Here is a 14,703-nt window from a genome sequence, read left to right on the forward strand (position 1 = left end):
TGATATTGTTGAAAATAGGCAAATAATGCCAAAAAAGACGCCTTTGGTAAAAAATCTTCTTCTTCATAACCGCTGGTCAGACAGCTTTGTTATTTGGTATACAGGTCCCTAGGGATAACCCAACTTGGATTTGTTCAAATTGTGATGAAATATGCAGATGTGTATTTTTAAGGAATTTTTTGTCATTTTTGGTCAAAAAAATTTGACTTACATTGTATGTAATTCTTGTACTGTATAAACCCTATCAATTCACCCAGAAAAAAATAATTAATATGATTTTAAATAATTGAATTAATTAGGAAATCATCAAAGCCAAAATAATTTTAGTGTGGAATTATCAGAAAGTTCAACTTTTTTTGACAGTTCATAGTGAAATGCTTACCATCTTGGAGGATTAAAACATGTAAAGGCAACTTTCCTGAATCCCAACTTTGATATATTCTGAACCACCATTTATGTTATCTAAAAGAAATTGCTCATAATGGTTTGTCATGATAGGGTGGTCAAATAAATAGAGATAGAGAAAGTTCTAATTTCCATTTATGGTTGACTTGGTAAGGATAAAATAAGATTACTTTTTGAGGAAAAAATAGAGTGGTCAATTAAAAGAGTGGTCAAAGTGATATGGTTTTTATGTTAAAGCTGGGCTGTAAGATTCCTCATGTGCTATTTATAGCAATTATGCAATCTGTGTAAACAGTGCAATGAAAGTGTAACATGATTCCTTATAATGCTTTTGATGACCTTGAACTTCTTAAGTTTCAAACATTTGTCTCTTCAGTGTGCTTTCTCTGAGTACTACAGTCTCAACTTATTCAACAGCACTTGCTTACAATGTTAATTTGAAAGTTAAAATGTGCTTGATTAATAGGATGAAAATACTGATATTGAAAGATAACCAGCTCAAGATTCTTTATAACCTGACAGATATGCTGTTTTTTATGACGTAAATCTTGATTTAAGCAAGTCTTGTTTACTTTAATTAGAATGTAATTAACTCTCGTTTATTTGCTATTATAGACTAATATAGTCTGATGAAATATGCAAATCTGTATTTTTACGGAATTTTTTTCCATTTTTGGTCAGGCCATCCTGAAATGAGCTATCAAAGATATCCACCTTCTTCATCAATACATGTGTCACAAAAGGTTATTCTCTACATAACACAGCAGAGCTCTGTCGACTGTTGAGTCGCTTGTTTTTTCAAAACCGCTGGTCAGACAGCTTTAATATTTGGTTTACATGTCCCTAGGATGACCTTAGTGAGATAATTTCATTCAGTCAGGAAATACTTAATTTTGTATCCATGTCTATAGTAGCTTCAGGGACTTTGGCCCTATGTTTTTATTTTTCTGTTGCTGTTGGTCTTTTAGCATTTGTTTGTTTGTTTTGTAATGTGTATCTCGCACTGAGGCGTAGGTGTAGTGCGTGTAAGAAGTTAATATTATCATTATTAATAATTTGTCTTCGATAGAGCAGTTGCCTTGGGTAACCTCACACAGGAACTTGATTATCAGAATGAACTTACATTCTGGAATAGCTGCAAGTAGCTGTGCTACCCTTTTGTCTGTCATGCTAGCATTCAGTTCCACCATACATTGACGTACTTCCATCTTCAAGCCGCCAGGTAGGGAAAACCGTTGCGGTACTATCAACCTGAAACTCAGATAATGTGTCGTCGAAGGCTACAGCCATCTCGTCGTCGGTTGGGAGCCTCACTGGATGGGTGATCAGGATATCAATGCCCATATGTAGCTGGTCTTCAACTGTGGTTGACTTTGGTTCTTATTTTGATGGATCTGCTCTGGCCTGGTTAGGGAGGTCTCATGGGCTGGTCAAGGCTCTGTGTGTGGGTGTGTCGGCCCTAGGGGTTCTCTGTATGCTTGCATAGGCCATGGGGACTTAGAACGTAGAAACGTAGAAACAACGCTCAGGGGAATGCTGTTTTGAGGGGGTGAAAGTCCTCGTTTGAATGGTCCACTCACCCTCCCTGCTGCTAGCTGCTGATGTGGCCACCATGGCATAGTCGGGTCAGTAACTCTGACTCTTTATTTTACGCGTAATCTTAATCTTAACTATTCTGTGCTCACGGAATTATTTGTTGTGTTCACGGATTAGTTTCTCACAAGGACGAAATAATATCTTGACAGCAGGGAAACTTTTCTCGTGAGCATGTAAAAGATTTCCAAGAGAGCACGAAATAATTTTTGTGAGCATGGTATAGATTTTATGAGCACAGAAAAGTTCCAGATGAGCATGGAATAGGTTATTGTGAGCACGGAATAATTTCTCATGAGCACGGAATAGTTTCTTGTGATCACGACTTTTTATTCAGTGCGATTGAGATGGTTTCTTTTTTCTTTACAGAATATCCCTTACTAGCTGTCATACAAAGACATATATATGGCATGAATAAATTATCTTGTATATACTAATGATAGCTAACCGTTTCTTTAACAGTATATGAACAAACCACTTTCGCTATATTAATATGTTTCGCTTACGGTATTTTAACCTTTAAGCCATGTACGTTAGTTTGATAATCCTTTTTGCAGGTTGTGGGTATGATGTTTTTCTTGCGACAGGAGAATCGGTCATTGTGAATTCGCCTAATTATCCCAACAACTATACTAACAACATTAATTGCATTTGGACAGTTACAAACAAAAATGGCGGTATGATTGAACTTGCATTTGACAGCCTTGAAACGGAGGAGATCCATGATTATATACAGTTCGGCAAAGGTCCTATTCTCGATGCTTATGCAGAGAAACATTCTGGAAATGCGATCCCCGAAGTCTTTAATTCAACAATGAATGCCTGGGTCACATTTTATTCAGATACATCGTTTACAAGGTCAGGGTTCAAGCTTGTGGCCACTGCAACCGGTGGTAAGTATACCTACCATGTTTACTTACTGCATACTTCTAAGAATAATCAATTATAAGATAACATCAACATATCACTGCACCTGCCAAAGCTGCTGCGATAACTGATAGTGTTAGGTCTTCAACCTTTTTTAAATATTGTGTGACAACCGCCGTTAAAATTCCGCTTTCAAGATTTTACTTTTTTACAGAATATCTACCGAATTTGTTAAAATTCTCTATGAGCCAATAAAAATGACTGAGAAATTAAACATGTTGAGCAAATCCTTTTAAGCAAAGACAATTAAAATCAGAAATTGAAAAAGACAATTCTAAAACCAGAAAATTTGAATTTATAAATAAATTTTGAAGTGATCACACGCTAATAGTGTTACATCGTCATAGAAAAACAATATGTAACCATTATCACAGCTTGTTAATGCATCATTGACTTCTCAAGTACACATATTATACAGTTCACTTTTTATTGATTTTATCATATGAATAACACTTTTATATCATAAAAAGGTATATTTTATGTTACTTGTAATTGGTATTTTGTTAAAAATACCTTATTAATTCAGTTTATTTCTATTGAAGTCATACCACTTAATTTCATTGTATGCAGTAATTAATCTAAACCAACAAGTCTGCAACATGAGCACTACCTGTCCCACTATCTTTTCTATTTAAAATGAAAATTCTTATTTTAATGCACTTTTAACAAGTTAGCTGTCACTTTTGTAACAATAATTATGTAGCATTTTATACAAGATTATTACTTATTTGCACACTGAATGACCTTTCTTCAGTAGGAACATTCAACCTGTATGAACCAGACAAAAATTGACACTATCGTTTAATATAGGATTATATAAAGAGCAACATAACTCACATGCCGCATGCAAAAGCCATCAGGTTCTGCGGCTACGCAATTTTGAGATTCGGATGTTTGTGAGGATAAATACATGGAAAAATTTACTTGTATTTACTAATAAGTTACAATGAGAATTCCTGTTACACAAGCAAAGAAAATGTTTACAAGTAATCTTTGAATTCTTGCAGAATGCGGTTGTAATCAGCGCATGGGAACATCTGATATTTTCGTAATTACGTCCCCAACATATCCTGAAAACTACGGTCACAATATCTACTGCGTTTGGATCTTCACAAACGAAGGTGGTGGCCAGATACAAGTAACTTTCAACCATTTTCAAACAGAAGCATTTCATGATTATATGCAGATCGGAAATGGATCTTTTCCCGACCTAAACGCAGCAAAGCATCATGGAAATGTTATACCACAAATATTTGTGTCATATAGCTACAATGCGTGGATGACATTCCGCTCAGATGACACAATCTCCAGATCTGGTTTGAATGCAAGCGTTTCGGCAAAAGGTTAGAGTTTTAACAATGTATGTATGTATGTATGTATGTATGTATGTATGTATGTATGTATGTATGTATGTATGTATGTATGTATGTATGTATGTATGTAATGTATGTATGTAGGTATGTATGTATGTATGTGTGTGTGTGTGTGTGTGTGTGGGTGTGTGTGCGCGGCGCGCGCATGCATGCATGCATGCATGCATGCATGCATGCATGCATGCATGTATGTATGTATGTATGTATGTATGTATGTATACATGTAAGTATTCATATAAGTATGTATGTATCCATATAATTATGTATTTATCCATAAATGTATGCATGTATAAAAATATGTCTGTATCCATCCTGAAAGACTGCTATGAATTCTAGACACTTAGAGAAGTTAGTCTCATGACATTCCTTGACGAAATCTAAAATGTTATCATATAGATTATCACTTGGAGCCTCACACCTGAATTTACCAAATGGATATAACGATTCACTCGCTGGAGATTACACCATTCCATTTCAGGGAGAAAGTTTGCAACGTTCTTTTCACCTAGCATGATGGAGGGGTAGTGCGTATGTATATCAATGCATAATTTTACTTACTATGGCTAATGTTAAACCTGTCAAAAATATCCAAACCCCTTTAAACGAATCGAACCCGACTACTGATTCTGCCGTTTAAATAGAAAACTGACAAGGAATCTGATTAAACCTGGTCTTATGGCAGCACTTTTAGCGGTAAGGGTTTTCAAACCATTCACCAAACTGCCAGTCATAATTTCCGTTCCTTTTGTGTATACTTTGGGCGGGTTATTGCCTGAGCAGCCACCTAGGTTTACTGAGCTGCCACTATCCGAAATGTTCTGTATCCAGAGAGCTATAGCAAAATTCATTTTAATGGATTCTCACAACAGGTAGTAGAATCCAAGATGTATTCATCAACATCAAACATTGGGAATCCAGCGAAATATAATACACAATAGATTCCTTCAGGATCACAAAGTATTCCAATAGAATCCAAAATAGAATCCAGCATAATCCTTTTATGTATTCAGCTCTTTTGGCATACTGCACTGCTATGAGTGACCAGAACCCCATTTAGTCAGTGTCAGGGCAATTGTTGATATTGTCTTTCAAATGGCAGTAAGTAGTCCAGCGATAGTGATACCATGCTGTTTAAATAACTTTGTCAGATTCACTTTCAGTGTCAATTCCGGATCGGAAATTAAATCACGAAGAGTCCTAGTGTACGCCAATTTTTAATTTGGGCCGCTGACTAGGTCATGTTGCACTTCCATACGATTATTAACTTTAGCTAGTCTTGCTTCGAGTTCGGGCGTTAGGACTTTTTCCTACTGAATTTTATCTCTGTCACCGTAAACCTCGTTAAGACGCATATTTACCATCCCTAATTCATTACAAAAGCTCTATAATCGGGGTTTAGATTATTACATTCATTGATTGTATTTTCGATAGTCGTAAGAGTGTCAATTCATCTCTGAGTCGTCCGTTGTCACTAGATGTCAGCTTCTCAGTCAGTACAATTGTAACATATCTTTAGAACGTAATGTACAACTAACATGGTCGGGTTCGCCCCTACCGAATACTTTCCTTACAAATTCAGAAACTCCCAGACCTTTGATTAAGGAGTGCACTAAAAACCCTTACATCGTGATATCTTTATAATAAAGCTTTCCGTCCTTAGTCTTTGTATCCAAAAGCAAAAACTCCCATGCGCTGGCGGAACAGTGATATTCTCCTCTTTTAAGAATTCATCAACCATTTACTCTGTAAGTTCTACCCTCTGTTCAACTGATCCATCTGCAGCCTGTTGCGTGAGCTGTCAGCTAGAAATGGGGTCTGCGAAAGTTTGTCTTCTTCTAGGGTAAAGGATGTTTCATTATAAGCATTTCCATCAAAGTTTAGCTTATCGAGATCCTGAAGTTCTATATTTTCTCCTCCTGCTGCCATATTGTGTCAGGCCTGCCTCTGATTAGTTAAATCACTTCTCATAAACCCTAACATATATAATAGTAGCAAAAATGCACATCTCAGTTGTTGAAAGTTTGAACAGTTGGCCGACTACTACCAAAGAACTAGTGCCGCGTATCGTTGCAGTTACAAATTAAGGTAGCTATATACCGTATAGTCACTTTCAGATATTCATTTTTTCTCAGTTATAGAAGTCCCAAACCCTGAATCCTAATAAAGTATATATTTTCTGAAATCCCTGATATTGGGAAATCCGACCCTGCACAGAACACAGTCATTATGTGCATGATAGTCAAGTGACAAGCGTTTTCAAAAAATCAGGTTTCCCTCCCTTTAGTGAACACGCTGCACGATTTCCGGTTGAAGTCATGCAGCGTGTTCGCCAAAGGGGCTTGTCAGTTCACTATTATGCAAATAATAACTATGTTCTGTGCACGGCCAGATTTCCCAATATCAGGGCTTTCAGTAAATATATATTTTATTAGGGCTTTTTATTTCTATAACTGAAAAATAAAATTTTGAAAAGTAGGTAGCTACCTTAATAGGGTAAATTGATATTGGCATTAATATAACTACGGGTGTTCTTGTAAGTGCTGCTGTCATAGCGGCTATTCGAACAGTTCCGGTACTGATAACCTTAACTCCTATACCAAGTGTTGATTTAGATGTAAAAAAAGGAAAAACAGGAGTAGCAAAGAGACGGGAGAATACACTTTTACGTTCAATATAAACAATTGCTTACTCCAATACAAGAAAAAATGGCGTCTGCAACAGCTTTATATTTTATTCAGGACACATTCAAGCAGGCATTAGAAATACAAAAAACGTGAAGGATTTAGTAATCCTCTCGAACGATATGTGAAACATTACGGACTAAATAGTTATATGAAAATTGAAAATATACAAAGCACTTCCCAAAAATTTGCTTTGCCTACATGAGTAAATTAAGATTAAGTTTAAATGCAGCTCAGCAACATCTCTGCGTCAGATCACCATTGCTATGGCGATGCAACATCTTAAGGATGTTTCTGGCTCGTTTCAGGAGTCACTTGGTTCTTTTTTGGTAGTATCCCAAAAGAAAAGTGTCCCTAGCTACTGCAAACATTTTGAAAGTGTTAGTGGTCTTGCACATATTTGTGATTTCAATAACGAAAATTTCTCCCTTTTAATATCACTAAAGGGTGTGAATACGAGTATCAGCTGAGCAAACCAGATGGAATAGTAATAACTTCACCGAACTATCCGCACGAGTATTATAAAAACATTGACTGCACATGGATAATTACCACAAACATGCTTGTGGGAAGAATTCGACTTGTGTTTCATAGTTTTGACATTGAGTGGTTCGGGGACAGTGTAAGAGTTGGCAGCGGAACAACTCAAAGTGATGGACGGTCGTACTATGGCAATATTATTCCCGAAAATTACACTTCAGACGGAGGTCAAGTTTGGATCGTCTTTCAGTCTGATAACTACGGAAGAAACAAAGGTTTCGAATTGACTGCATTTGTACACGGTAAGCTGAACGAGCAAACAGGCTTAATCATTATTATTAATATTTTACTGTACTTGGAAAGTATGTTTGTCTGGCCTAAGGTTATTCTCAATGGACTATGAAATGAAAGGAACTTTTAACTGCTAGTACTGTATACCCTATTTAGCACAGTTGCACATCTGACACTTGCAACATACTATTGTCAATGTCATTCCGTCCTAGTGGCATTTAACAGGACAAATATCAGCAGTGATATCATGTGGTAAACAAACTGTGGTAAACAATTGCGCCGGTTCTTCAGTCTCAAAATGATTTGTTGGGGTGGATATCGATATCGCCACAGCAGATTCACAAGTGATACTTCGATTTTTACACATCACTCATTTTGATGACAAACATGTGGAGTCAGTAGAAGACACAATCTTGTGAGCTCAACTTTGTGAAAAATGATATGACTTGCGACCAAAATTGCTTATTTTACACATAACCAGGAGACCTACATTACATTTTGCAACGGTATATTTTTGAATATAGCCAATACACTAATTAACATTCGCTAGCAGCTTAACTTCAACCACATCAAAAATCGACTCGGAGGCGAGTCAGGCTGTTTAGCGGCATTTCTAGCTACGCCACTCGACAGGTTTTCTAGGAAACAGAAGGCAGCATCGGTCAGGGCCGGATTTCGCACAGTAGCTATGGAAACTGTGGTTGTTTCGTTGAAAACGTAATTGGACTGCCTACTTCTGTCTTGGGCCTTCGTAACATGAAGTCTAGTAAGCCACGTGGCTATAACGTCTTCGCCGTCAATATCTACAGAAAGTGTTGACCGTTATTGGACGAACTTATTGTGAATTCTGTCAACAATACACATCATAATGGGCACTTGTCAAGTTTCCAACAGAAAGCAATTTTGACTCTGTTGTATGAAGAGAATGAAGTAGAACTCGTAAAGAATTGGCGTCCCATTTCACTTCTATGCGTAGATTATAAATTTTTTGACACATGATTTGTCAAAGAGAGTGTCAAAATTTATCTCAAATGTCGGTCACACAGATCAAGTTGGATACATTAGAGAAAGACATGTTGGAGAGGTAGTAAGACTAATACAAGACGTGTACCACTATACTGATAAGTTCAACATTCCAGGTACCGTTTTTTATAGACTTTGAAAAAGTTGTGCATTGTGTATAACGAGCAGTCTAGATCTGTGATAAAAGTAATTGACATTATGTATAATCTTGAAAAAGTTGCAGGGATAAAAATGAATATAGAAAAAACAGAAGCAGTATGGCTTGGAAGTAAAAAACAAATAGGGAAATTTCAGGTGGAAAGTGGACTAATGAACCAGTTAAGGCTCTTGGTGTATGGTTCGGGTACGATGAAAAGAAATGTGAAAGTTAAATTGGGAGTCAAAAATTGTAAAATTTGAAATACTTTAAATTCATGGGAAAGAGAGATTTAACCTTCTATGGTAGAGTTCTCATTGTAAACTCACTGGGTTTATCGAAGCTGATATATCTAGCATCAATGATTATATTGTGCAAAGAGTGGATAAATTAATTTATAGCTTTGTTACAAAAGGGATCGGAAGATTAAAAAGGAAAGTGATGGCCTCCCCAATTATTTCCGGAATCTGTAATATGCCAATTTTCAGTTTGAAATCCCTCCATTTCATGTGGATTCCCCTTTACTAAACTGCGTAGAAGCGTGCTGGAAAAATTTTCCTGAGTATCTTTTTAAGCCTTTTGCACAACATTCTGTTTTAAGAGATGTGATTTGAAGTAAGATTATGCAAAATATTTTTGATTTCAAACTGTCAAAGTTTTATCAAAGTGTGTTGAATTCATGGAATGGTATTAAGCCTCATTATGAAAATCAAAGCCTTACACGTAATATTATGTGTAACATTCAATATAGTCTTTTTGTTACATGTCGACATAGCCTAGAATACATATTTTGAATGAAGAGAAAAAACTTCTTAAGGATTTAAAAACTAAGTATATTTATAAAGCATTGCTAGCTGATTTCATGCAGCCAGCTTGTATTTTAACTTATGCAAAATGAGTTACGACATACTTTTTATTGGAGTAATGTTTCGGAATTGGCTCACAGAATGAAAGAGGAGAATAAATTAAGAGGCTTTCACTGGAAATTTTTACACAAGACCTGTATTAACAATTTAAAACTGTACATGCCAGGAACTGCCAAGAGGATTTGACCGGCTAAGAAGGGCTTGAGAACGCGATTTCTGCGTAGTGAAGATTCATTACGTATTCATGGTAATCCCTGGCCAGCTGTCAATATCTTTGGGGGCTTTTGTCTTAGGCCTGCTTTGCATATGACGTCGTTGGACACGACCTGCCAATCACCTAGGTAGTCAATTAAACTATTAATTGACTGTTTACCGACCCAATTAACACTATCCAGCAGTATCAGTCATATTTTAATCGCGTGGCCCGGGTGGGCACAACGTAGGAACGCGTGTATTTCTATGTGTACGTTTCACTTGTGGTGTTGTTTGTACCATCGTGCGTTTGAAGTCCTCGTTTCACCTACAGTATTACCTTCAAGGTGACAGGCTTACTGTTCAGTATCATGGCACTGAGTTCTTACCCACGGTGAAGACCACCTGTTTTACCTACTTATTACTGTCCGTTGCTGCCCGTCCTGAATGTAGCCTATCTATAGCTACAGTAATTAGTCAATATATAATACCCGGCGCCTTATACTTTTTATATAAACTTATAAAATCATAGTCCGAGCCAGCAAAATTGTTGACTTTCGATCCGATATACAGGCTGATCGTTGAATCGCACTGGCGCATCCATGTTTACTTGCCCCATTAGCTTACTACTCTGCAAAGGGTGGGTAGATGGAATTCCTGGGCCAAAAATGAACACCGGGGCGAAACTTTTTGTGAATCCATGTGAAAACATAAATCATTTATCAGTTTTGATATATACTCCTAAATTGTAAGTTTGATCAAAATCGAGACCACATTCGAGGGCTATGCAGACTGTCCATGTACGCACACACAGGCAACCACCGGTTAATATCAGCGTCAGCGGCATAACTATCTGGTCGTTGTGGACTATGATTTTATAAGTTAAGATATCGACTTATTACTGTATTGAAAAGGCCAATTTCGTGACGGGCAGTGCTAGAAGAATGACGGGCAGGGACGGGCAGTAATTAGTAGGACCGTTTCTTTGAATACTGTTCGATATTAAGTGACGGTCAAACTTTTGGGTGGTGCGCGTGACCGGCGGCACTGACACAAAATGGGTTGACAAGCAGATAATTTAGGTTTTCGTTCAGTATTGTTACCATTTGTCCATTGTGGTATCACTACCATAAATAGGTGATAATGGTCAACACAGCCGGTATTTCATAGTACCCTAATAAAATACGGATATACAGCCACACTTCACTAATGCCAACAATAATAAAAAACACGAATATACATAGCGATTCATGTGCCATCCTCTGTGGTTGTTTTCTCAAATTAACTTGGAAAATTTAGTCAGGGTTTTTACATCATCACGGTTTTAATACAAACACGACGTCATCGCACTGTTTTGGCATGCGTATACGCCAGTCACCTAGGCGACGGTAATCGCACCACTTATCACCATCGGGAAGGTACTCCTCCCCCTATAGCACTGGTGATCCCGCCCTCAAGGCACTGCGTCATTCGACCAAGCATTGTTATTGTAATTTCCTGCATAAAATTAACAGCTGAGTTAGCCGGTCAAATCCTCTTGGCAGTTCCTGTCATGTAAATAGAACAAGTGCCAAAATTCCTTTTGTGAGTATTGTAATGTTATGGACACTGTCAAACATTGGTATTTTGATTGCATTGTTGCCAGAAAAGATTGGAAAGTGGCAGAGCAGATTGTCAATGCTTTGTATCAACAACATATTTTTCTTTCTAGGGGAAACTATCATCAAAGGGTGTATATACCGTAATAGATGCCGATAAGAGAATTACTTTAATTGTTTTGATTGCAAAATAGTCAATTCACATAAGTCGGTGTTTAAGTCTTTGTGATGCAAATATTGAAATTTATATGGACAAGAACTGAGAATGCGTAATATTCTTTTCTAATGGCTGATTTTCCTTTGTTTATGTAAAGTTCTTTGCTTTTTCTCTTCAAGTGTAAATTTGAATAAAGAATCTTAATTATAAAAGAAAAAAATCCATCGTGTTGCCTGCATAGACTCTTAAACGGACTATTCCAGTGCATTTTACCGCAATTAAGAAAACAAATGGAAGCAATTTACTTATTCTGGTGGATAATTAGTACACAGACAATATTGTCAGTTTGAAGTCAATTTTACTCTAGCTGAATTCTTGCTAAAACCACGGTCCCTCTTTTTGAGGGACCTTACTGAAACAGAGCTGACGTGAACAGGAACGAAGTAGCGCAAAATACAACAGATTGTAAACATCAACTTTATCACAGATTAATTGGATACTCGTCTGGGCTAGCGAGTCCGCCTGCTGGTACCTTCAATGCACAGACCTACGCAACCTGAGAGAGGAAGTCAGTGTTGTTTGTTCAGCTAATAACTTTATTTAAGTAATTGATGCAATGGCGTATAAAACGAAACTTTGTTGTAGATTGACTCTCACTATTACAGAAATTTTCGAGAAATTTGCGAGAAATGGACACTTTCTTGCTTTATTGCAAGGAGTAAGCGAGAATACATACTTTCTCGCAATCAATATGCGATCACTGTGCTTTCTCGCTCTGCATCTGCGAGAAATTGAATTCTCGCAATCAATCAGCGAGAACTATGTTTCTCGTTCCCATCTGTGAGAAATTGTGAAATTTTTGTGAAATGCTTAAACAGAAGAACACAATTTCTCGCAGATGCAGATCGAGAAAACGAATTTCTCGCTGTTAGATTGCGAGAATTCAGTTTCTCGCAGATGCTGATGGAGAAAACACAGTTCTCGCCAGCTGATTACGAGAAAATTATATTCTCGCCCATTGATTGCGAGAAAGTATGTATTCTCGCTTACTTCTCGCAAAAATGCGAGAAAGTGTCCATTTCTCGCAAATTTCTGTATTGGTGTGCTTTTTGTAGCCTAGATATTACTCATTGGCGACAGTGTGACTATAATAAAAACTGATCAGTACATAGGCCTACAATACCGCCACCTTTACCAACGAGGTAAAGGTTTTTGTCAAGTTGTCAAAACATCTGGCTGACATTTGCGGAAAAACATCGTGAACAATAGATCAAGTGGGCTTATCATAATCCCAAACAGGCCCGTTTCTGCGTTGGGAAAAGTCGGATTGTTTCAATGAATATATTCAGTATAGTAGTACTAGTAAGTTTTTTCTGGATCTCCGTAATTGACAGCGTATTCATTGAATCAAACAAATCAACATAAATAGTGTAATATATGTAGGTGAAACAAAATACGGCTAGATTTAGCTGATTATACGATTTTCGCAGTAATCACAAAATTATAATTCAATCACAGTGGAAATGTGTGAAGACCATGAATACAAATGCATCAATGGTGAATGCGTAGAACATGCCATATTGTGCGAAGAAATCGAAGATAACACCTCTGAATTATCGAGCGGTAAGTGTGAAAATAATGAACACAATTATTTGTTCCCTTGTCACCTTAGCCAAGATCAAGAAACAACACCGTACTCCATTACAAGTACTAAAAGTATTAATATTTTGTTTCCTAAGTTAATCTTGTACGCTACAGACATTAGTAGGTGATATGAATAGACACAAACATCAAGTAGTTACACAGACAAGGGAAATATTACATAGCGTGGTTTAACCTCTATTTGTAAAAGTATTGAAGCCATCGTCAGCAACATTTTTCTCCGACCTCCCACTTTATAAATCTGAACTTATCAACATGTTAAATTGAAAAACAGTTTTAAGTATTCTGCAAGGAAAATGTTGCCTATAACCAAGCGCACAATTGTTAAAAAAGGCATATATATCAATTGGCCGCTTTATTTATCAGGGTAAGTCTCAATGTCCGTTGCATTGCAACGTAAATGCGAAGCGAGAGGGGCAAATCAGAGGGCAAAATTCCGAAATACTCAATCAAACTGAGTTAATATACGCCTCCCTAAAAATGTCACAGATTTTAAGCTTGGAGTTTAAAAAAAAATAAACCCCTGAAAACATTTTAGGTGTTGATGGGGGATTCAGACCCTCCCTTTTCTTCGCAATGCCTTTGGGCGTGGCAGCCCTGCTTGAAGAATCCTTTTAGACTTAGGTGATATTACACAAAATGATATAAAGCGAACATTAAACATCAAATAACACAATGTCAGTTGGTTAAGCTGAGTTCGACAGCACCCTGTGGTCGCAAGTGCATAGGGGAGTACTGCGGCATTCACAACTTCAAGGTCAAGTGGTGGTCATGCACGATGCTCTACTATTTCTGCGGGAAGGCGTTAACAAATAAGCTGTCCCTTTGCGGGAGGTGTGTGTAGAAAATATCTTTATGATGCTGGTTTATCAAGAGCAGAGGGCTTTGCAAGGAAACATTGCATCATGCCTGTGCAGTGAGATGGTATCACCAAATTTAATAATTTAACAAGTGCTCTAGAAACACTAAATTTTCGATACAGGAAATTATAATCTGAATTCCACTGAACACTGAATAATGGTTATATAAAAATTTTACTGTTTTGAATGCAAGTCATAGTCGGACATTTCAACTCCATGAAAATAATTTTGAAAGGCCAAATAAAGACCTGGGTCAAGGCTCCCGAAAGCTCAAATCTCTAGGCCCTTTCCCAGATACATGTAGTAGGTAAGTTGGGGAGACAGGGAGGCCTGGCCACAAGTGTCTTTAACTGAGGACAAAGGTGTCACTGTCTGCGACATTTGTCAGCAGCCGGCGAGAATGTCCCAGATCAACACACTACTGATCAAGGAGGATGGGAAATTCCACTACACCTGGAT

The sequence above is a fragment of the Ptychodera flava genome, chromosome 11 (genome assembly GCF_041260155.1).
Source record: "Ptychodera flava strain L36383 chromosome 11, AS_Pfla_20210202, whole genome shotgun sequence".
Classification (NCBI taxonomy): domain Eukaryota; kingdom Metazoa; phylum Hemichordata; class Enteropneusta; family Ptychoderidae; genus Ptychodera; species Ptychodera flava.